This window comes from Schistocerca serialis, chromosome 1, assembly GCF_023864345.2.
Source record: "Schistocerca serialis cubense isolate TAMUIC-IGC-003099 chromosome 1, iqSchSeri2.2, whole genome shotgun sequence".
NCBI classification, from domain to species: Eukaryota; Metazoa; Arthropoda; class Insecta; order Orthoptera; family Acrididae; genus Schistocerca; species Schistocerca serialis.
The window spans coordinates 405220679-405244895 of NC_064638.1; positions in this window are offsets into that span (position 1 = coordinate 405220679).

Consider the following 24217-nt stretch of genomic DNA (forward strand, 5'->3'; position numbering starts at 1 on the left):
CCGCGTATCCAATTCACAGCGTTAGTTGCGGGGTAATGAATCACATCCGGGAATAAAAGCGCTAGGAAAATGATCTGGGCAGGTGTCTGCCGGGTAAGGAAATCCGATATACGCTTGGCGAGGCTCCAGACTTCAGACGACGGACCACATGAGAATTGATGAGCGTCTGTGTCCTCTACACCACAGTGAACATAAAGGGGTGTGTCAGCGAGGCTGATGCGGTGCAAACGAAACTGGTTGACCTGTTTGCCGTTGACGGTGATATACCAGGTGGACTGGACGCTGTTATCGAGCAAACAAGCATATACCGCTTTCCACATACGACGCCATATTATCTGGAGAAACTTGTGTTCGATGGGGTTGGGGGTTCGACACATTAGTAATGTGTCGTGTCCAGTCTTCGTCTGGAGTACACGTGACAGGGGTAAGGAGTGCAGGATGTAACTAAATTGAAGAAAGAAATGCCGAAAGTGATAAAAGGGGGTGGAATGTCTGATAACATGACTGGGGCTGACTTGGAGACTGGGGCGTATTCATGCAAAAGCAGTCCAGTCAGGCTCGTTGGGCAGCGACGACAGGCTTCCAGGCGGGAGCAAACAAAAAGCGCCGTAACTATATCTGGCACATGGAAGCCCACTCCACCATGCTCCCACGGGAAGGCAAGGGAGGAATGTTGAACTTTAAATAACATCCTGGTACAGACAATGGATCCCTTCGCCATCGACATACTACGTGCGGTGGTAATCGGGACCGGGAAAACTTGTGCCACTTGGGGGATGCGTGAGGCGTGGTGAACATTCACATATTGCGCACGCTGTACAGTGTCGAGGGATCTAAGCCGGTAGGTAACCGTCGTTTGGAGGAGACGTCTACAGTTGGCTGCCGCTGAACGAAGGAGGTCATTCAAAAAATCAATGCCCAAACAGCGGACGCTGGTGGCCAGACTTAAAAGAGCGACATACCGCTGAGGTAGACCCTCATTAATGAGCAGAACCTTCGATTTGGAAATGTTAAGAGAACTGCCCGATGCCTCCCCATATGTTGCCACCAAAGTCAGAGCCGGGCGAACATCGTGTTTATTGCAGAGGTAGAGAACTAGATCGTCAGCATAGGCTGTACAACAGAAGCGATGCCCATGCAATGTCAGGCCAATCAGGCGTTGGCGAAGACCCTGGAGAGGGGGTTCTAATGCCAAAGCATACAGTATCGTGGAAAAAGGGCAACCCTGTAGGACAGAGCGCTCGATCGGTAGAGGCGCAGTGAGGCAACCATTACAGAGTATTCTTGAAGTCGCACCGTTCAAGAGCCGCATTACCACTGTTAGTAAAGTAGCCAGAAAATCCAAGTGTTGGAGGACCTACTTCAGGAAGGTATGGTCGACACAGTCGGATGCCTGGCTGAAGTCAAGCGATGCTAATGCACCAGGCAAATGTTGCGATCGCGCTAGCGCCACCATGTCCCTGTAACGGCAAAGGGCCGTATGTATGTTGTTTTCACCGCCCAGCGAAGTCTGATCAAGCGAGGAGACGTATCTTGCTGCCTTGTTGAGTCGTGAGGCCAACAAACAGGTAAAATTTTTCATGCCACTGTTGAGCAGAGTGATGGGCCAGTAATCCGTGGTCGCCCATGTGGCTTAGAGACCAGGATGATAACCCCATCAAGGAAGGTGGCTGAGATCGTCATTGTGGGTAACATCAGTTCGCGACAGATGGACGTCCAAGATGAGTAAAATTCGAGGGCGAGACCGTCAGGTCCAGGGGACTTGTTGGGTGCTCCCACCTTGATAGCATCTACAACTTCATCGGAGGTCACTTGTTCCTGAAGTTCTTGAGCCACATCCTCTGGCATGGTGTTAACAGTTATTGCTGATACCTCCTCTATTAGAGTTGGGCGATGTGGGACGGCAGTGTACAGCCGGCGGAAATGAGAATAGAAAGCATGACCAAAGGTGCATTTCGTAGTGTATCGTCATCCTTCCGCATCGGTGAAGTCGTGCGGATGATAGCTCAACGACGACGTCGGCGTTCTGAGAGGAGGTGGTACATCGAAGGCGTTTCATCAGGCATGTGGTCACGGGTGCAGGATCTGACAAGGGCCGCTTCCAAGCGTTGCCGCATGAGTGAAGCGATCTGCGCTTTAGCACGATGCACCATCGTCTGATGGATAGGATAGAATGCCATCGAAGTGCAGTGACGAAGCACAGCCTAATAAAAGTCCATGGTGGTCGCTTTCCAAGCTTTGAAGTCTTTGCCATATCCCATCAGTGCCCTGCGTAGAGCTGATTTCGTGCAGGATAGCCACCAGGATAAGGTGGATGTGTATGCGGGGCGACATCGACGACAGAGGGCCCACGCATCCTCAACGATCCGTCGGCAATCAGGGACAGTCAGGTGGGAAATGCTTACCTTCCACAGGCCACGGCTGTGCCACACTTGTTGGCGAGCGAGGACGACATCGCAGATGTAGGCGTCGTGGTCAGAGAAAGCCAGAGGCCATCTTCGGCATTTCGAGTGTCGGCAGCAAGTAAACGTGTGAGGTATATACGGTCGAGGCGACTGGACGAATGCTCCGTATGTGAAACCTGCGTGGGTGCCATGAACCTTTGTCCAGGTGTCACCAAGCTGAAGTCTGTCGAGGATGACAGAGAGGGCCACACATGGGGAATGATGTGGAAGTTGATCATCAGGCCCTTCTGTGGAGTTGAAATCGCCACCGAGGACCATTTCATCCAGATGACCCTCAAAAAGCGGCGTTACCTCGTCAGCAAAGAAGGTGTGTCTGTTACGAGGTCGACTGGTGCCAGATGGCGCATATACATTGAGAATGTGGACGCCGGACAGCGTGAGAGCCATACCTCTAGCATTAGGAAGGTACACTACATCTTCAGCAGGGAATCCAGAATGGAGGAGGATGGCGACTCCACTACCGTTGTCAGAAGCATAGCAGGTGCGTGCCGTGTAGCCAGTGGGGACGTAGAAATCAGCGACGAACACTTCTTGGAGGAGGGCAATTTTGACACCAGCAGCATAAATGGTCTCTCAGAACATTGCCAGTTTGTGGGAAGCCCGAATGGTGGCCAGATTCATCGTTTCGAGGCGGTAATGTTAAGGGCGTGCTCCCACCATTGGCACAGATGCTCCGGCAGAGATGTTCGGCTGGCGTGTAACATCCAGCGCACCCACTGGGGCTGCAATCACTGGGTGGAAGGTGGCTTAGGCACCTCCAAGGGCAGTGCCTGATGTGGGGGCCACTGCTCCATCGTCGACATGATCAGCCCAGGAGACTGGAACGTGGCAACCAGCTGTCACACTCCTCAAAGTCGAGTTGCGGGTGTGCTGCTGTAGCGGGGTCCAGGGACTCTCCCTACATTTGATCCATCGTTGTTGGGTGGGATTGTTCCTCGGATGGGGCATTAGGAGCGGCCACTCCTGTCGTCATGGCGGTCGAAGGGAGACCACTGACTTGTATCCGCTCCACTGCCTGTGATGCCACATGAAGAGGTGTGTCGTCGAATGGCATTTGACTTCTTTTCTTCCGTTTTCGGGGCGACCGCTGCTTTCGGAGGTGCTGTTCTGTGTCAGAATGTCGACGTTCAATGTCCGAGGTCGCGCCCGTCTGAAGAAAAGCAGAGGTAGGCACTGCACTCGCATCGATGTCCATCGCAGAGGGCGGTCTGCTCATCGAGCTCAGGAGAGGTGGTGGTCTCGTAGCCGTCGGAGGAGATGGTGCTGGCGAGGCGGTTGCAGCACCGTCATTTCCAGTAGGGAGTGCCGGGGGGAGAACAGTTGCTTCCTGAAGTGACGCATCGTGGCTGCGTACGGCTGTGGAGTAAAGGAGTGACCGTTGCTTTGGGAGCTGAGTCAGTGGTCTGGACCTGGTGCAAACATCGGCGGAGACAGCCTGACCGAACTGGCCCTCTTGTCCGCAACCGTCACACGTCCGCTGTTGGCCATCACACATAACGATGCCTCGCACGTCATCTGTCAGCAGATAGAGTGGTACATGTTTGGAGAGTTCGATTTTGGTTTGGCGGACACCACTCAACACGTGATATGACGTGAAAGTCTGCCACTTTTCCGTGATGTGCCCCACAACATTGCCATAGGGTCGGAAAGCTTCAACGACCGCGTCTTGTAGCAATTCGAAAGTGAGCTCAAAGAGCCGAATTGTACGAAGACCGAAACCGGCGTGATCCACCGCTACCTCTCCAATATGCCCGTCAGAATGCTTGATCTTGAGGCCGTGTGTGTGTTGTCGAACTACCTCAGCACATGCTTCCTCCGTCGTCATTTTAACAGAGACGATGCTGCTAGTGATAGAGAAGTGAATACCTATCACTTCCTGGAGGTTCAGACGTAGCTCTTCGCGAATGAATTGTTCAATTTCATAAACACGCAGTCGTGCATGTTCGGCTTGGAATGTTACTTTAAGTGTCGCTCGGCGGTAATCGTGCGCTATGAGGTGCAGTAGTAATGGACGCTTCTCAACACGAAACTGCGCGACGCGGAAGTAAACAACTGCGGTGGGCTGTCCGGCGCGCGGAGCCGGTCCTGAGTTCGAGTCTCGATCTGGCACACACTTTTAATCTGCGAGGAAGTTGAGCGCACACTCCGCTGCAGAGTGCAATCTCATTCTGGAAACATTCCCCATGCTGTGGCTAAGCCATGTCCGCAATATCCTTTCTTCCAGGTATGCTGGTTCTGCAAGGTTCGCTGACGAGCTTCTGTAAAGTTTGGAAGGTAGGAGACGAGGTACTGGCAGAATTGAAGCTGTGAGGCAGAGTTGTGAGTCTTGCTTGGGTAGCTCAGTTTCTATAGCACTTGCCCGCGAAAGGCAAAGGTCCTGACTTCGAGTTTCAGCCCGGTAAACAGATTTAATCTGCCAAAAAGTTTTAATATTACTGTTATTTCATACTGGAATTCCCACTGTTTGAGTGTTTCACTGCTGGTTTATTTCAAATTATACCAGCTGTGCTCTGCAGTAATGCGAATATTGTGATTTTCTATTACAGTGTCATTAAACTAAAAGTTCACTGAATGGAGTTGTCCGTCCTCTAATACAGGTAGTGAAACCGTCGAGCACGAAAGAAAGAAACAGAAAGCAGTTCAAGAGCAAAATAGTGATAATCATCTAACTTACGGATTTTTTTTGTTGTGGTGGCCAAATACGACCAATACCCGTGTGCGTTGTGTGCGGTAAAAAAGTCAGTAATTCTGCTGTAGTTCCTAGTAAATTCAAAAGTCACTTAACAAAATATTTTTCCTGGTAAAGACAGATGTGAATTATTTTCTTCGGTTGTCAGAGCAAAGTGAAAAACAAGTGAATCTCACTACTGTGACGTGTTTCGCAAAAGATACAGGAAAGCTACCCGAAATTATCGTAGACACCAAATAACCACACTCAAAATCAGAAACGTTGTAAAAGCCCGCGTGTGAGAAAAATGGTAAAAATAGTTATCGTTGCATAACCTGCTGCTGAAATTTCTAAAATTTCTGTCTGTGCTGACACAATCAGCCTCTGAGTTAGTAAAACGTCCATTGGCATCGAAAACATTTTGAAGCAGATAATAAAGAGCAGTTGTAAGACCTCGCTTTAGATCGAAGAGTCCACCAATTTGGTGGTCATGCACAACTTCTTTCTATTTAAGGTATGTTGAATGGGATGCAATTCCAAGTGATTTCTCTTGTTTCCAAGGAACTACCCGAGCGAGTAGTATGTGAAGAAGTATATCGTTAGACTAGTGTATATTTCGTCCTTAATGTATTAATGTGGGAGATTTGTGTTAGAGTCTGTACAGACATAGCTGCTTCTACGACGGGTCGAATGATGATGGGTAAAGTATGCGAAATAAATCCCCACTTAGGAACCGACTACTGTCTCATTCACCATGAACCTATCGTTGTTAAGTGTTCCCCGTCACCTCTGAAAATTCTGGTGGACTAGGTAGTAAAAGCTGTGAACTTCATCAAAACGCGGCCCCTAAACATGTGTCAAGAAATGCAATCACAGCACACTAAAACTTCTGCTACATACAGAAGTAAGACGATTATCTCAAAATAAAAATTCCCGTGAATGTTTAACTATTGAGGGGCGAGAGCATGTGGATTAATTTGTAGATGATCAATGGGTACCTTCACTGGCATATCTTTCTGGTAGTTTCGTAAACTTCAACGCATTAAACAGAAAAATGCACGGTGGAAACTAAAATATTATGTCTAGTATATATAATATTCAAGGATTCGTTAATAATTTATATTCGTGGATACATGCATTTGAAAATGGATCGTGTAAGATGTTCCCAATTATGTGACCTCTTATTGACGATTAAAGATTTTGACGGACTCAATTAAAGAACATTTAGTACTCTTGGAGCAGAATTTCAAAAATATTTTTGAGGGATGATGATGATATTTGCTTGGTTCGTGGTAGACGGCCGTTGTGGCCGAGTGGTTCTAGGCAATTCAGTCTGGAACCCCGCTACGATCGTAGGTTCGAATCCTGCCTCGGGCATGGATGTGTGTGATGTCCTTGGGCTAGTTAAGTTTAAGTTGTTCTAAGTTCTAGGGGACTGATGAACTCAGATGTTGAGTCCCATAGTGCTCAGAGCCATTTCAAGTTCGTGGCCAATTCGTGGATCCGAAACATCTGCGGAATAATTTTGCTTTATGCTTGAAACAGGAACTGACAAATTTGGAAGTAGACAAAACATTGAAATCAAAATCCTTCAGAGTATCTCAGGATACATTTTGGTTTTCCATAAGTAGTGAATAACTGGCCATCTCCGTGATGGCAGTTAATGTGATATTACCATTTTCTACTACGTATTTGTGTGAAATGAGATTGTCTACGTTGACTGAAAGTGAGAGATCAAAGAGAGGGAGAGAAAGAGAGAGAAAGAGAAAGAGAAAGAGAAAGAGAGAGACACTCAGATCCATCATGAAGAAATGAGGTTTGCTTTATCAACGATTCCGCCACGAATGATCCATCTGTGAGCTGTTAAGCAGGCTCAAGACATGTTCAAGTATATTCTGAAAGTTTCAGCTTTCTATTATGAGCAGATACAGAAGACACACCTTAAATATTGAAAAAATGAACTTACAGAAAATGGAGTCAAAAGCTGAGATATTAAAGTTTGCCAGCTGCGTAGCTTGGATTTTGTCTTGGCACCTTGTTCAATTCGTTTTTTTTTTTTTTCATTCCTCAGTCTCTCCCTAGTCAAATTTCTAATTGCCTCAACAGTGCAACAGCCTACACCTAATCCTGGAGACTTCAGAACATATTTTACTAATGTCGCCTTGATTGAAGTAGCAATGGCACTATACACACCAAAATGTAAAATTTATATGCCCACCAACACGTTTTTGGGTGAGTAGGTCCAAATGACACTGTTCATGGTCTTGTTTGTATTCTTCGTCCTGCCATGCAAACATTTTCGAAGTACATCAGTCTGCCGAGTCTTTAAATATTGGCTTTACTAAGCTTCTTATTTCGTACGAATAGTGGCAAATTTGAAAGCACTCGCTAGCATATTGTCAGTCCAGTCTGACAGGTAAAGATACGGCTATATTGAGGTTTAGCACATAAGTTTTTGTGCAAGCAATTACTTAAAAAATAGAATAATACACTTCTTTTGGTGCTATAAAAAAGGTTTAAATACCATTTCAAACATAAAATTCTAGATTCAGAACACAAAATAAATAAACTTGTAATTTTTGACTGAAATCCCACTCCTTTCCCTCACTCCCCCTTTTCATGTACTGTTCAGTGCTAATTACTTTATTTTGTACTTTAGGAACTTAGTATATAACGAATATGGAATGGTAACTGACTTCGATGTTAATAACTGATAAAGGATAGAAAGGGTGTGAGAGAACTGGGCTTATTGCGAGTTATATATATATATATTTTACAATAATTTTCACGTGATTTTTGAAACTTAAACTCTACGCAAGACAAATATTAAATTAAGCCTCCAGCCTTGTTTACTCCAAACTGAAAACATAAAATTTAAACAAATTAAAATATCCAAGCTGGCGACACTCAAATTCCTTTCAAAAATAATGAAATACGGCAGTTAAACCATTTTAACAATAAAATTTAAAAAATTGTTGTTTGCACAAAGCATTAATCACTTTTATTACACAACCGGCTTTAATCATAAAGTGTAATAAAATGCGTAACCCAGCTGTGTGCAAACTAAGTTTCTTAAAAAACTTTTAGACTCTGTAAATCATCGTTTCCTCAAAATAATAAAGCTCCGCTTAGATTTAAAATGCGAAATTTAAAATAACAACGCAGCCAGAATGGTGCTGGTTTACCTTTCGTGACAAGAAAAACTTGATGCACATCAGTTAGGGCGACAGCTTAATTACGGATACTGCAGTAAATATCAGAAAGGACATGAACAAGTTTCCACTAACAGTATTAATGAAAGGAACCGTTACTTTACCCTTTCAGACCCAATTTCTTTCTAGAGGTAGGAAACTTTTTCTTTAGGTTGTAACGCTCTTCGATGATTATTAATGATTTTAGATGACAGATTTATACAAAAATATGAGCCCGTTTTCAATATATACTTTGTACTCTTGAGTTCTTTTTATAGACTAATACATCTAATTTTGAAATATTCGCTGTTGTAACAAATACGTGGGTTGCAACCTAAATAATGGCAACACTGCTGAGGAGACACTATGCCCTGAAATCTACTATTGACGCTGACAGCACAAGTTGTTGACGTACCTACCTTACCTCCGAGCAAATGGACTCGCCCGTCCCATGTCACGGGCGTGCGCACAATCGAGGGAAACGCAGTCACTTGTCAGCGAGTGGTCTAACGTAAAGGCGTCACTATGTTTCCGAAACAGGAACAACGGAGTTGGATCAAGATTGAATGTGCCAGAGGTCGTACAGCACGATAGTGTCATCAAGCTCTTCAAGAGGCGTGCGGGGAATCAGCACTGCCGTACAGAACAGTGGCACGTTGGGTAAAAGCCTTCAATGTAGGTCGGAAAACTGTGGTAGACATGCAAAGGCAGGTCATCCTAGCGTCTCTGAAGAAGAAGTGCATGCTGTTGCCGCGTTAGTGGACAGTGATCGACGCCGTACGATTCTTGAGTTTGCTACGAAGCCGGATTAACGCATACGACTGTGCTTTGCATCCTGAAGGAACGCCTGGGCATGCGAAAAACTGCATCACGATGGGTTCCGCATGACTTGACAGAAATGGAGAATTGGATGCGTCACGACGCTGCTCAGACGCACTTGAGCGCTATGACCGCGAAGGAGAGACTTCCTTACGCCGTATCGTAACACTGGATGAGAAATGGGCCACATCGTACGAACCAAAACTGAAACGCCAGTCCAACGTATGGCGTCATTATGGGTCGCCGCGAAAGTCGAAAGGGCGTCAGAACCCCAGTATGGTGAAAGTTATGGTGATTCTCGTGTGATGTTGTTATCCTAGCGCATTACGTTCCTCCACGGCAGACAGTCAATGCACAGTGTTACTGTTCATTTTTGGAGCATCACCTGCGGTCAGATTTGTAAAGGAAGAGGCGACACTTTCTGCGCAACGCACCCATCATTTTGTACGACAATGCATGGGTTCATACAGCGCAAGCTGTGGCTGCTCTGTTCGGTCGATGGGGCTGGGAAGTACTATACCATCCACCGTACTCCACGGACAAAAGTCTTTGTGACTTTGATTTGTTTCCGAAGATGAAGGAACCACTCCGTGACATTCGCTTCAGAGCTGTTCCAGAGATTAGATAGGCAGTAGACCGCTGCATTCGCACCATCAACACAACAGGCTCTGCAAACGGTATACTACGCCTTCCACATCGCTAACAGCGGGTTCTACACAACGCTGGTGACTACTTTGAAGGACAGTAACAGGTGCAAACATGTAACTCTTTTGTATCGGTTATAAATAAATAGTTGCCAATATTTAAGTTCCAACCCTCGTAATCATTCAATAATTACCAGGCAAAATAACAATAAATAATGTTCTCTTATAAAGTGGAATATAGCTAACCAACCATTTATGTGTATTCTGGTAGTCACAAGCTGCTGCGCACTGCTACATTGATTTGTTGATATTTTTATAGCGACGGGAGGTGGCGGGTTGAGAGGTGGACATGTCCCCCAGATTCATTAAATAAATCCAGTTTTGTTGGGCTAATACACTGACCCCCCCTCCCCTCCTTTAACAACCACAGATCCTATCAAGCAACAGACAATTTACGGAGGTAATTATGATATGGCTCTCTTTGTGGTCACTTTGAGATTTGTGTTCAAAAATGGCTCTGAGCACTATGGGAATCAACTGCTGTGGTTATCAGTCCTCTAGAACTTAGAACTACTTAAACCTAACTAACCAAAGGACATCACACACATCCATGCCCGAGGCAGGATTCGAACCTGCGACCGTAGCAGTCACACGGTTCCGGACTGCGCGCCTAGAACCGCGAGACCACCGCGGCCGGCTGAGATTTGTGTCTTCAACATATTTCTATTTATGATAATTTAACAGCTGAGCACTCGTATCTGGCAAAGGGCTCCGACAAAAAAAGCTTCATTTCAACTATTAAATGACAGAAAGATATTGGTACCACAAAGTGATTCATTAGAATAATCCCTAAAGTATTACAAGACACAAATATTGAATGGAATATAAACCAGAACAATGAAAGTTGAGTAATGAGACGTTGGTTGAATCTGCGTACAGTGGAATAAACTATAACGTTATAGAACCCTACAGATCTTGTGAGCGTATGCCTTCAATAGTTACGCCTGACTATTACGAACAATATCGATTGGGAATGACAGCACTTGAAACATACCACACATGCAAGCCGTAGCTGCGTATGGCGACGACACGAGAGTGCTGTCTGGGATGGGTCAAATTAACTAGACTGCCGGGAATACATTACTACCTCCAAGACAAGCAGCGCCGAAGATCGGAGCACAGGGATGATGTTGCAGCTTCTCTCAGTGGTGTTCGCACCTATGAATAAAGACCGGAGAGAAATAGTGTGAGCGTGGAATGACAAACAATACCGACTGTTGAAACTTCCTGTGCTGGACCGAGACTCGAACTCGGGACCTTTGCCTTTCACGGGCAAGTGCTCTAACAACTGAGCTACCCAAGCACGACTCACGCCCCGTCCTCACAGCTTTACTTGTGTCTCCTACCGTCCAAACTTTACAGAAGCTCTCCTGCGAGCATTGCAGAACTAGCACTCCTGAAAGAAAGGATATTGCGGAGACATGGCTTAGCCACAGCCTGGGGGATGTTTCCAGAATGAGATTTTCACTCTGCAGCGGAGTGTGCGCTGATATGAAACTTCCTGGCAGATTAAAACTGTGTTCGCCATGTCTCCGCAATATCCTTTCTTTCAGGAGTGCTACTTCTGCAAGGTTCGCAGGAGAGCTTCTGTAAAATTTGGAAGGTAGGAGACGATCCCCTGTGGCACGATGAGGGGCCGTACTTGCTGCTTTTGACGCTCAGGTAGCCGTGCCGCCACACATCGCCCCATACCTGATAAAGTGATGATGATGATGTTTGGCTTGAGCGCTCAACTGCGCGGTCATCAGCGCCCGTGCAAAATTCCTGTCTTTATACAGTTCAATCTGACCACCTTGACGAATGATGATGAAATGATTTGGACAACACAAACACCCAGTCTTCGGGCAGAGAAAATAGCCAACCCGGTCGGGAATCGAACCCAGGACCCCGTGATCCAGAGGCAGCAACTTTTTCTTTTTTAAAATTTTCTTCATTTTGTTCGGTAATGGAGGTTCCTTTTGGTCTGGACGGACGTCACATGACATCCGTTCAAATTGATCGTTGATTCCTTTCCTCAGTTATTTTATTCCAGAGAGCAAGCAGCCCTCTGACCAAACACTGGCATCCAGTGACAACCGGCTGTCCCAGCTTGGGAACTTAACGAGAAAAAATTGAGTCAAGGCAAAAGAAAAAAAAAAAAAAAAAAAAAAGGAAGGAAAGAATGAAGGAGAAGAAATGGGACAAGCTACGAGAAGTTGGCGTCTTTCAGTGAGGCCCAATAATTTGAAGCAGTTGTACAAACAAAAAAGTGTAACATTCAAATATGTGCGCTTGAGGTTTACACTGTGAAAAAATATTTGTTACAACTGCGAGACACAAAAATTTGATGTACACAGTTGTAGCCGGTGGGTCTGAAAGGGTTAAGGCTGCGCTGTTACTGTGGTACGATGGTGGCATAACAGGAACACCTCGATCAGTCAGATTATTTCGAACATCCGAACCAGAATTCGTGAAACTGCCACGGCAAGATTCCAGCAACATTCTGTGGGCGCGTCATTGACGCAACACAGTCGAGAACGCCTGATCCGTCAGTGACCCTCATCCCAGCACAGTTATACCCGGTGTGGACACACCAGCGTACTGTTTGCTGTCCGGTGAAACTGCCATGGCAGATTCCTCACGGGCGGCATGTCTGCGTCCACCTCGACCAAAACGATGGCGACAGAGCCCTCTATACCGCACAGCAGGCTCGCTGTGTGATTAAAATTGAATTAAACGTCGGTCCCCCTTCACTGCACAGTAACCCACTGTGTACAACATTAAAAATTTTTAGTTAAACGAAAAATAAAGACGTTATCGGACAATGATTCCATTTGAAGCTTTGTACGCAGCAGAAAGCCTGATTGTGCGTAAGAGCCTAGAAATCGAAAAAAGAAAGCTTTTCGTGAGGAGGGTGGGACCTTGAAGAACAGGAGACGATTAATTTGGAAGAAGGCGAGCAAAGAACAGTATACCTAGATGAAGAGGATCATGGACATTGCCAGGCAAACGGCTAAAAAGAGACTTCAAAAAGTAAGTCAAACACTATTATGGCAGCGCACTACACTTAAAAGTGACACAGAGGCATGACAATATTTTTCAATAGTCGCCAGGTCTCTGTCAACAATGGGCAGGAAATTTTAATTGTTAAATTCCTCGACGATATAAATCCGCTCTTCGGTCACGGAACCATTCGACAAACGCTGGGTGATCGTTCTCATCGTTGGGAAATCTCTTTCCCCCGGACGTTCTTTGAGCTTGCCGAAAGATAGAAATCACTTGGTGCAACATTTGCACATCTGTGCAGCCTTGGTCAGATTGTTGGCACCGTTTCACAAATGCTAGACATGAAATGGCATTTAATCTATATGCCGCCAGAATTTCATGGTGAATATGTATGCAGTTTATTTATGTTGCCCACAAGAATCGTACTGTCCAGCGTATTTTAAATTTGGAGAACGTTTCCGGTTGCCGTGGCATTTCACTCAAACACTGATGTACGTGTCATCTGAACAGGACAAGAACTGTGTCTGCAGGAAACCTGCAGCTCTAGTTGCGCCATGGTTTTAGCGTGGAACAACGTGTGCAACTTGCACAGCTTGAGAATTCCTGAGGAATAACTGACACTTCATAAGGAATAACTGGCACTTTGTAAGGAACAACTGACACTTTATGAGGAACAACTGACACATTAGAAGGAACAACCGCCAATTGGTACGGAACAACCGACCAATGATAGTACGAGGGAACGTAGGAGGTAGGACGTGTTAAAGGAACAGACATCTAATTCCCAGGCAGGCCGCTGCAGATCTTGCAACCACTAATGCTGCACGTGTCCCTGCTAGAACCACTTCGCGAGGAATATATCAGGTTGGTTTCTATGCTCGGTAGCCCTTTAAATGCATTCGACATCAACTTCGCCATTATCGAGAAAGAGTTCGTCGGTGTAGGGAGCGTGTTGGTGGAGTCAGTAACAGTGGTACAGAGTGTTGTTCTCCGACTAGTCCTGCTTCACTGAGGCAGGTGGTTCTCGCCACCAATGAGTATGGAGGGAGAGAGGAACATGCTACACACCACATAATGTTCATGAACGTCATCGGTATGGCCTAGGCGTTATGGTGTGGGCAGGCACTATGCACATTGGCCGAACACCGCTACATACACTCCTGGAAATTGAAATAAGAACACCGTGAATTCATTGTCCCAGGAAGGGAAAACTTTATTGACACATTCCTGGGGTCAGATACATCACATGATCACACTGACAGAACCACAGGCACATAGACACAAGCAACAGAGAATGCACAATGTCGGCACTAGTACAGTGTATATCCACCTTTAGCAGCAATGCAGGCTGCTATTCTCCCATGGAGACGATCGTAGAGATGCTGGATGTAGTCCTGTGGAACGGCTTGCCATGCCATTTCCACCTGGCGCCTCAGTTGGACCAGCGTTCGTGCTGGACGTGCAGACCGCGTGAGACGACGCTTCATCCAGTCCCAAACATGCTCAATGGGGGACAGATCCGGAGATCTTGCTGGCCAGGGTAGTTGACTTACACCTTCTAGAGCACGTTGGGTGGCACGGGATACATGCGGACGTGCATTGTCCTGTTGGAACAGCAAGTTCCCCTGCCGGTCTAGGAATGGTAGAACGATGGGTTCGATGACGGTTTGGATGTACCGTGCACTATTCAGTGTCCCCTCGACGATCACCAGTGGTGTACGGCCAGTGTAGGAGATCGCTCACCACACCATGATGCCGGGTGTTGGCCCTGTGTGCCTCGGTCGTATGCAGTCCTGATTGTGGCGCTCACCTGCACGGCGCCAAACACGCATACGACCATCATTGGCACCAAGGCAGAAGCGACTCTCATCGCTGAAGACCACACGTCTCCATTCGTCCCTCCATTCACGCCTGTCGCGACACCACTGGAGGCGGGCTGCACGATGTTGGGGCGTGAGCGGAGGACGGCCTAACGGTGTGCGGGACCGTAGCCCACCTTCATGGAGACGGTTGCGAATGGTCCTCGCCGATACCCCAGGAGCAACAGTGTCCCTAATTTGCCGGGAAGTGGCGGTGCGGTCCCCTACGGCACTGCGTAGGATCCTACGGTCCTGGCGTGCATCCGTGCGTCGCTGCGGTCCGGTCCCAGGTCGACGGGCACGTGCACCTTCCGCCGACCACTGGCGACAACATCGATGTACTGTGGAGACCTCACGCCCCACGTGTTGAGCAATTCGGCGGTACGTCCATCCGGCCTCCCGCATGCCCACTATACGCCCTCGCTCAAAGTCCGTCAACTGCACATACGGTTCACGTCCACGCTGTCGCGGCATGCTACCAGTGTTAAAGACTGCGATGGAGCTCCGTATGCCCCGGCAAACTGGCTGACACTGACGGCGGCGGTGCACAAATGCTGCGCAGCTAGCGCCATTCGACGGCCAACACCGCGGTTCCTGGTGTGTCCGCTGTGCCGTGCGTGTGATCATTGCTTGTACAGCCCTCTCGCAGTGTCCGGAGCAAGTATGGTGGGTCTGACACACCGGTGTCAATGTGTTCTTTTTTCCATTTCCAGGAGTGTATCTTTGCACGAGAAACGTTACAGACAGAAGTACTGCAGCGAGATTATTCTGGATCATGTTCGTCTGTCTAAGGGCACAGTAGGCCCCATCTTTGATTTTAGACGACGTGCTCAGCCCACACAGGGTTGCTGATGTGTTGGACACACTAGCAAGCGAAGATACTGAATGCATGGAGACGCCTACGTACTACATGGACCTAAACCCTGCAGCGCGCGCATACCTGAGGTGTTGCTGACAGGTGAGTTTCTCTACGAGTGCCCCCAATCCGAGACGTGTAATGCCATGAGAGAGGAGTGGCGCAATATCCCTCCAAGGCCTCTTTAGCAGTTTGGTAACCAGCATGAATTACAGGTGCAAAATGTGCATTACTGTCCGATGAGAGAAGATTCATTACTGAGAGGCAGACAACGACCTTGATGTTGGGAGTCTGAACTATGTCAAACGTGAACGTCATTTCTTTCTGTTACCCTGCTTTCCGATGTGGTGAAATCCGTACTATTTTCCGTTATAAACATACCACTCCAGCATCGCTACGTTTGTATTATGTTTCTTGTCGTCCAGCATAGCCTGCGATTACTCCTGCCCGACAATGTCTCTGTCCCTTAGCAGTTGCCAAGCAGTGTAGTTTCTGAAGCCACTACTTTTGCTATTTGGCGACGTCCTTAGAAAACACCAGGAGAGAGTGACGCATCAGAGAATGCAGGTTGTTGTCATCAAGAGAATCGAAGTACGTTGAAACCAACACGGACAAAGAGGCCTAGAAGAAATCGGGATACAGGAAACAGAGATTTGAAACAGGGGAATTTTGAAAAAAAAAGAAAAATCAGGCTGTAACAGATTTCCAGGACAGAATCTGACGCAGGAAAGGAACATCATTGACTGAAGGATGAAGGTTTCAAAGAATGAAAATGAAAGAATGACAGACAAGAATAAAGACCGAAAGGAACGAAGGTGGTCCGGATGAACGTGTCACTCGAAGAAGAAAGAAGAAGACGAAGAACCGATTATGATGATACCTTCATTGACAGAGCGTCAAATTCTAATCTCCCATTCCTTTTATTGTTTTTTATATGAGAATCAGTCGCACGCTGCCATTTCCTCCGCGACAGCACGGTGGCACTCAGTTACAGGTGAGTACGAGAGCTGGTGCGCCTGCAGGCGGCAAGGAATGGCCCAGATCACAGGGGCGTCGATTTACTAGCGCGTCGGGGCGGTCCAGGACTGTGGCGGCTATTAATCTCACGTGGAGAGGCTGCGGCCCTGATATAGGCCGGGCCGTAGCTCACAACCCCAACCCCGCCCCCACCCCACTGCACGGGAAGGGCGGCTTCGAGAGCCCAGTTCCGCCACAGCGCTCGGTTCGAGGCTGCTCTCTTGCCATCGCGCAATATCCGCCTCATCACCATATCCTACCGCAGCATGTGTATGTAATGCCATTCAGATGGCCTCTCGGAAAACTAATGGAATCGCGCTCCACGTTCCAGCCCGTGTCTAAGCCCCACAGGCAGCTTGCGTCTGGTTCTGACATAGGCGGGTAGACCAGTTACCAACACGGAAATGGAGTGTTTGCGAGAAATATAAGAAGGGCAGGTCAGATAATTTTCTCACTAACAAATTCTGAATCAATCAAAGATAATTGCACTATATGATCAAAAGTGTCTGGGCATATGATAGTCAGCATTAGCCCTAGAACGGGCGGGCTGGGTCTCTCACACCCAAATTTTTTAAAAATATCCGTAAGATTACACTACTTGCGAGTCAGCCATTCATTGTGGCTTTCAGTTAATGTTCCTAGAGGTCACTGCTTGTGTCATCATTTTTCTTTGTTCGCCAGTTGACTGTTGACGTGTAAGGAAGCGTGTTGTGTTTCTGAGAGACCCAGTCCATCTGTTTACGTTAGCTTTTTCTGCTTATGCACACTTCTTGTTATAGTTGACTGCGAGCAATAAAACTGGCAGCGTCCTCTAAGTGATGAAGAAATTGAAAAACTGTTATTAGAAAGTCATAATGATGATTCGGATGTAGATCCTGATTTTATTCCCGAAAGTGATGACAACACAGAAAGCAAAATGAGCGACGAACAGCTGGACAGCGAACATAACGTCGTTATTGCTGAAAGAAACGTGGGTAACTCGCTAACACATCTAGAGATTCTGTATCAACTAGTGTGGTTGGTTCCGGTCCCTCTTCCAGTGAATCATCACCTTACTATCTTTCGAGAGATGGTCGAACTAAATGGCAGAAAAAGGTTCCCAACCAAAATGTACGTACCAGATCACACAATATAATTACACATTTGCCTGGTGTCAGTGAGGAAGCCAGAAATGCTGACAACAATGTCGAGGCCAGGAAGCTGTTCATTGACGACGATTTGCTCGATTTGATTATAGAGAGCACAAATACTTACATAGATCACGTAAAACCACTTTATAAAAGTGACCCAAATACTGCAAGGAACTCGAAAAAACAGGAGTTCCAGGCATTTTTGGGTCTTTTGTACATTTCTGGCGTTCTTCACGGAGGCAAAATGAATATGGAAGAATTTTGGGACACTTGTAGCACAGGGACAGAAATCTTCTCTCCAAGTATGTCATTGCAAAGGTTTCGCTTTCTTCTGAGATGTGTTAGGTTAGATAATATTCACGCAAGAGAGGAACGTAAAAAAAGTGATAAAATCGTCCCTGTACGTGATGTTATCGAAGGATTAAAAAAACTGCACAAGCATTACACAACAAGTGAATACCTTAAAGTGGACGAGATGTTACTATCTTTTCTGGGAGGTTGTTCTTTCAGAATGTACATTCCTTGAAAACCCGGAAAGTAAGGGATCAAAATATTTATCTTGGCAGATGCACAAACGTACTATGGTTTCTTCCATGTGAGTAACGCAGCTGACGATGTTGTGGAGCCAGTGAAGGGAACGGGAAGGAATATTACCCATGACAACTGGTTCACAAGCTGCACTCTTGCAAGAAAACTGCTCACAGACTGTAACCTTACTCTCGTTGCGACACTGCACAAAAATAAAAGAGGAATTCCATTGAAATTTTTGCCTCACAAGAAAAGAGGAATACATTCGTCCATATTCGCATTTTGCGACAATTTCACATAGGTATATGTGCCAAAGAATAATAAATGTGTTATTTTGCTGTCTTAAATGCGTACAGACAATAAAATTGATGAAAAAACCGGTAATATGAAGACGCCAGAAATTATTACACTCTACAATTGAACAAAGAGTCGAGTGGACGTGGTTGATGCCATGTGTTCAGAATATAACGTTGGAAGAGAAACAAGACGCTGGCCATTGAACATGTTTTATGCCATTTTGAACATTGCTAGTATAAATGCATTTGTGGTAAACAAAGCAAACACACGACTGGATATTTCAAGAAGGATATTTCTCAAGCAACTCGGTTTGGAACTCATAAAACCACACACGGCGCATAGAGCTAACCAGAATAATCTCCCGAGCAACATTCAACAGCTGTCAGTGCGTCTATCTGGGATTACCATTGACAAGAAAGTTGTTCCAGAAGGAAAACGAGGTCGTTGTTATAAATGCAAAGACAATAAAACAAAATATTTTTGTAAAAGCTGTGGAAAGTGGCTGTGTCTCTTCCATTCTGTAAAGTTATGTGAAGATTGTGCAGAAAATACAGACCAGTAATATGTATATCGTAACAAGAGAAACCATTTTTATGAGATTATGCTATGCACTAAAATATATAATATCTTGTAATAGCGTGCTCGACAATCCTAATTGCATAACTTTTGAGGACGTGAACTGTCAAAAATAAAGTAAAACTGTTTTAAATGTTCAAGAACGTTTTTAAATACTGAATAATTTTACTTTCAGATTTTCGGATAAATACAACGTTATTTTCAAAGAAAAGTATGCTAAATTTAAATATTAATAAACAGTAAAAGAAGCATAGCAGCACTGGTGTTGAAAATTTCAGTCTTTCTTATTCTGGAACGTAAATAAAACGGTGGATCTGTCAGACCCAGCCCGTCCGTTTGTGTTACGTTTTTTCGCCCGTCCGATGTAGGGTTTATGAGGTGTGTTTCCAATCATCGTCTCTATGACAGCTGGAACACTTCTGGCTACGTTTTCAGTGGGGTGTGTGTATGTTTATGGAGGAACGGCAGCCCCTTCTTTCTCATGAGCCGAAACCACAAAAGATAGTGGAATTGGACGCTGGAGTCTTGGATGAAGCCGACGTTCTGTCATCCCAAGGATGTTCCATTGGGTGCAGATTGGGGTGCGGGCAGGGCATCCATTACAGGAATGTTATTATCCACGAACCATTGCCTCACAGATGCTGTTTTATGACAGCGTGCATTGTCATGCTGATGTAAGCATTCATCGTCATCGCACTCTTCCTCTACCGTACTCAGCACACAATGCCGTAAAATGTTTTCGTATCATTCCGCATATCGTGTCTCCTTAAGCGCAACAAGACAGCCGGACTCCAACCTCACGCTGTATCATCACCTCTTCCATACTTCACTACGTACCCTACAAGTTCTCCTGGAGTTCGTCCAAGCTCTTCCATCGGATTACCACAGCGCATAACGTGATTCATGACTTCAAATCGCTCGTTTCCAACCATCCACTGCCAAGAGTTGCCTGGAAGTGACTACAAAAATGTGTGGTTTATGAGGAGACGCTCGAACTTTGTATTATATTCTTTTTAACATCGTTACTCACAGCCATCGTGCTAGCTGGACTGCTGCGGGGAACTTAGGAAATCGTAAGTGATTCATTTCGATTCCATGCGATTTTTTACGACCACCCTCTGCAAACTGGCGGTTTACATCTACATCTACATCTATACTCCTCAAGCCACCTGACGGAGTGTGGCGGAGGGTACCTTGAGTACCTCTATCGGTTCTCATTTCTATTCCAGTCTCGTATTGTTCGTGGAAAGAAAGATCGTCGGTATGCCTCGGTGTGGGCTCTAATCTCTCTGATTTTATCCTCATGGTCTCTTCGCGAGATATACGTAGGAGGGAGCAATACGAGGTGTGGCTAGAAAAAAACCGGACTAGTACTGGTGAAACAATAAAACGAATGCAATAAGGCTGAAAGTCGCGTGGCCTGTCACGTGACTCTCGCTCCGCCTACTGCTCGAGTTTCATCTGCCTCCTGCACTCAGCCTGCCCGTGGCGTCTGTTTTAAGTAGTTGAGGTTTTGTCTGTGCGTCGAAAAATGTTGAGTGTACAGAAAGAACAGCGTGTTAACATCAAATTTTGTGTCAACTAGGAAAATCTGCAAGTGAAACGTTTGTTATGTTACAACAAGTGTTCGGCGATGATTGTTTATCGCGAACACAAGTGTTTGAGTGGTTTAAACGATTTAAAGATGGCCGCGAAGACACCAGTGATGACACTCGCACTGGCAGACCATTGTCAGCAAAAACTGATGCAAACATTGAAAAAATCGGTAAACTTGTTCCACAAGATTGCCGTTTAACAATCAGAGCAGTGTCTGAGTTACCAGGAGTTGACAAGGAAAGTGTTAGGCAGATTCTTCATGAAATTTTCAACATGAACAAAGTGTGTTCAAAAATGGTTCCAAAGTATCTCACAATTGAACAGAAAAAACGCCGAAGAATGATTTGTTCTGACATCCTGGAAAACATTGAAAGTGATCCCACCTTCTTACAAAATGTTATTACTTTCGATGAATCGTGGTTTTTTACTTACGATCCCGAAACTAAACGCCAATCGATGCATTGGAAAATTCCTGGTTCTCCACGACAAAAAAAAGCACGAATGTCAAAATCGAAATTCAAGGCAATGATGATTGTTTTTTTTTTGACATCAAAGGGATTGTGCACATTGATTGGGTACCAGAGGGACAAACAGTGAATCAGCATTACTACATTAGCGTCCTGGCTACCCTACGTGAGCGAGTACGGAGAAAACGGAACGATTTGTGGAGAAAAAAGTCATGGATCCTTCACCAAAACAATGCCCCAGCTCACAGTGCGTTGTCAGTGAAGACGTTTTTGGCAAAACACAACATTCCCATCTTAGATCATCCACCCTACTCACCTGATTTGGCCCCCTGTGACTTTTTTCTTTTCCCTAAAGTCAAGTCAGCTTTGAAAGGAACTAGATTTGAGACTGTTGAAGCAGTAAAAGAAAAAGCGACGGAAGTAATGTATGGACTTACCGAAAATGATCTGCAGCATTGCTATGAACAGTGGAAAATTCGTATGGAGCGGTGTAGAGACCGAGGAGGAGAGTACATTGAAGGAGATAACATGAAATTGTAAATAATTGTAAATAAATGTTTTTTCCAGCTTCAGTCCGGTTTTTTTCTAGCCGCACCTCGTATACTGCTTGAGACCTCGGTAAAGGTATGTTCTCGAAACTTCAACAAAAGCCCGTACCGAGCTACTGAGCGTCTCTCTTGCAGAGTCTTCCACTGGGGTTTATCTATCATATCCGTAACGCTTTCGCAATTACTAAATGATCCTGTAACGAAGCGCGCTGCTCTCCATTGGATCTTCTCTATCTCTTCTATCAACCCTGTCTGGTACGGATCCCACACCGGTGAGCAGTATTCAAGCAGTTGGCGAACAAGGGTACTGTAACATACTTCCTTTGTTTTCGGACTGCATTTCCTTATGATTCTCCCAATGAATCTCAGTCTGGCATCTGCTTTACCGACGATTAATTATATATGGCCATTCAATTTTAGATCACTCCTGATGCCTACTGCCAGATAATTTACGGCATTAACTGCTTCCAGTTGCTAACCTGCTATACTGTAGCTAAGTGTTAAAGGATCTTTCTTTCTATGTATTCGCAGCACGTTACACTTGTCTACATTCAGATTCAGTTGCCATTCCCTGCACCATGCGTCAATTCGTTGCAGATCCTCCTGCATTTAAGTACTATTTTCCGTTGTTACACCCTCTCGATATACTACACCATCATCCGCAAAAAGCCTCACAAGGTCATTTATATATATTGTGAATAGCAACGGTCCTGCGACACTCCCCTGCGGCACACCTGAAATAGCTCTTACTTCGGAAGACTTCTCTCCATCGAGAATGACATGCTGTGTTATGTTATCTAGAAACTCTTCAATCCAGTCACACAACTGGTCTGATAGTCCATATGCTCTTACTTTGTTCATTAAACGACTGAGGGGAACTGTATGAAACGCCTTGCGAAAGTCAAGAAACACCCGTGTCTATGGCCCTCTGAGTCTCGTGGACGAATAGCGTAAGCTGGGTTTCGCACGATCGTCTTTTTCGAAGCCCATGCTGATTCCTACAGAGTAGGAGCCCGTCAGTACATTAGATCCACCCGGTCGAGGTTTAGCTGTGGCTGCAGCTCGCGTTTGCACTATGTTATCACATGTGGGCAAGTTTAGAAGGGCTCCACTGTTCCTGATGGGTTTGTTATTCAAATGAGCTCTGATGACTGACCACACTCGAAGTCACTAAACTGCCCTGACCGATCCATTCTGCTGTGACTGCATCTCTACCTACAACACAGCACTCCCTGCTTGCTTCTGTACCGTCGGGTCCACCTATCGTAGCATCTAGTGGTCAGTTCCTCGCTAGGGAGTTGTTTCCGATACTTCTGATCAGATAGTGTGAGTAAATACTCACCATAAGAAGACACATTTACATAAGTATTATGTAGTTATCGAGAAAGCTTCCTACAGTGTTGACAGCAGTATATTATTAGAAGTTGTGAAGGTTGCTTGAACAGTACACTGCATGAGCTCGAACTCTATCGACAAAGTTTAGGAGCTTGAGCAGAGTTTTTCTTGAATTTTGATGTAGGCTAGCAGTGGGCTGTGGGGGTGATTGTAGAGCAGTTGTAATGGTTTATTTCTTTCTCTCTTATATCTTTGTACCTATACTCTGCTAAAAGTACTTGTACAATAGTACAAATGGTACGCACTGTGTATCTCGTTAGCAAAGAAACTTTTTCCCTTCGCTCACGGCGATTGTTGTTGACAACAGTAAAGCACATGATACTCTTCGCCCTCAACCTTACACCAGTGCCTCTCATTTATGTCTCGTATTCTTTTTTCAGGTACGTTGTACGTTAACAGTAATAACATAGCAGTTTGGGAAGGATTACTGTTCCTCGTGTATGGGTTCACTGAACACAACTGGACAGTGGCACAACGACGCTATGCTGGGTTGTTCACGCACCGGTGCAACCACGTACAGTACTTTTGCACCTGTCTGAGGGTTGCTGCAATACTGTACGTTTTTGTTGCACGTTTTGACGTTTTCATATCAGCTCGAAATAACATTATTCAGAAAGCGTGTGAAATTTCTTCAGGAACAACTGACTTCCTGTGGCGTGTTACTTGTTACCTCCAGTTATGCATACGAAGGGCGTTCAGTAAGTAAGGCAATACTTTTTTTCTCGGCCAGTTTCGGTTGAAAAAGTTCGGAATTTTTTGCGGGACATCGTGGAACATTCCCGCTTCAGCTACTACAGTTTCCTGAAGCGCGGGTATGTGGCACCACCATACGGCACCACCATACGACGTCTGTAACAGAGGTGCGTTACAAGCGGAGAGCTGCCACTGGGTTTCCTTTGTCGGAAAACAACAGAATCGTCGATATTCGCAGCCGTTTACAGAATGTTTACGGAGATCTGGCAGTTAACAAAAACACGGTGAGTCGTTGGACGAGGCGTCTACCATAAGCATAACAAAATCGCGCAGACCTTTCAGATCTCCCGCTTGCCGGGCGGCCACTCACAGCTCTGACTTCTGCAGTGTTAGAACCTGCGCACACTCCAATTCGAGGTCATC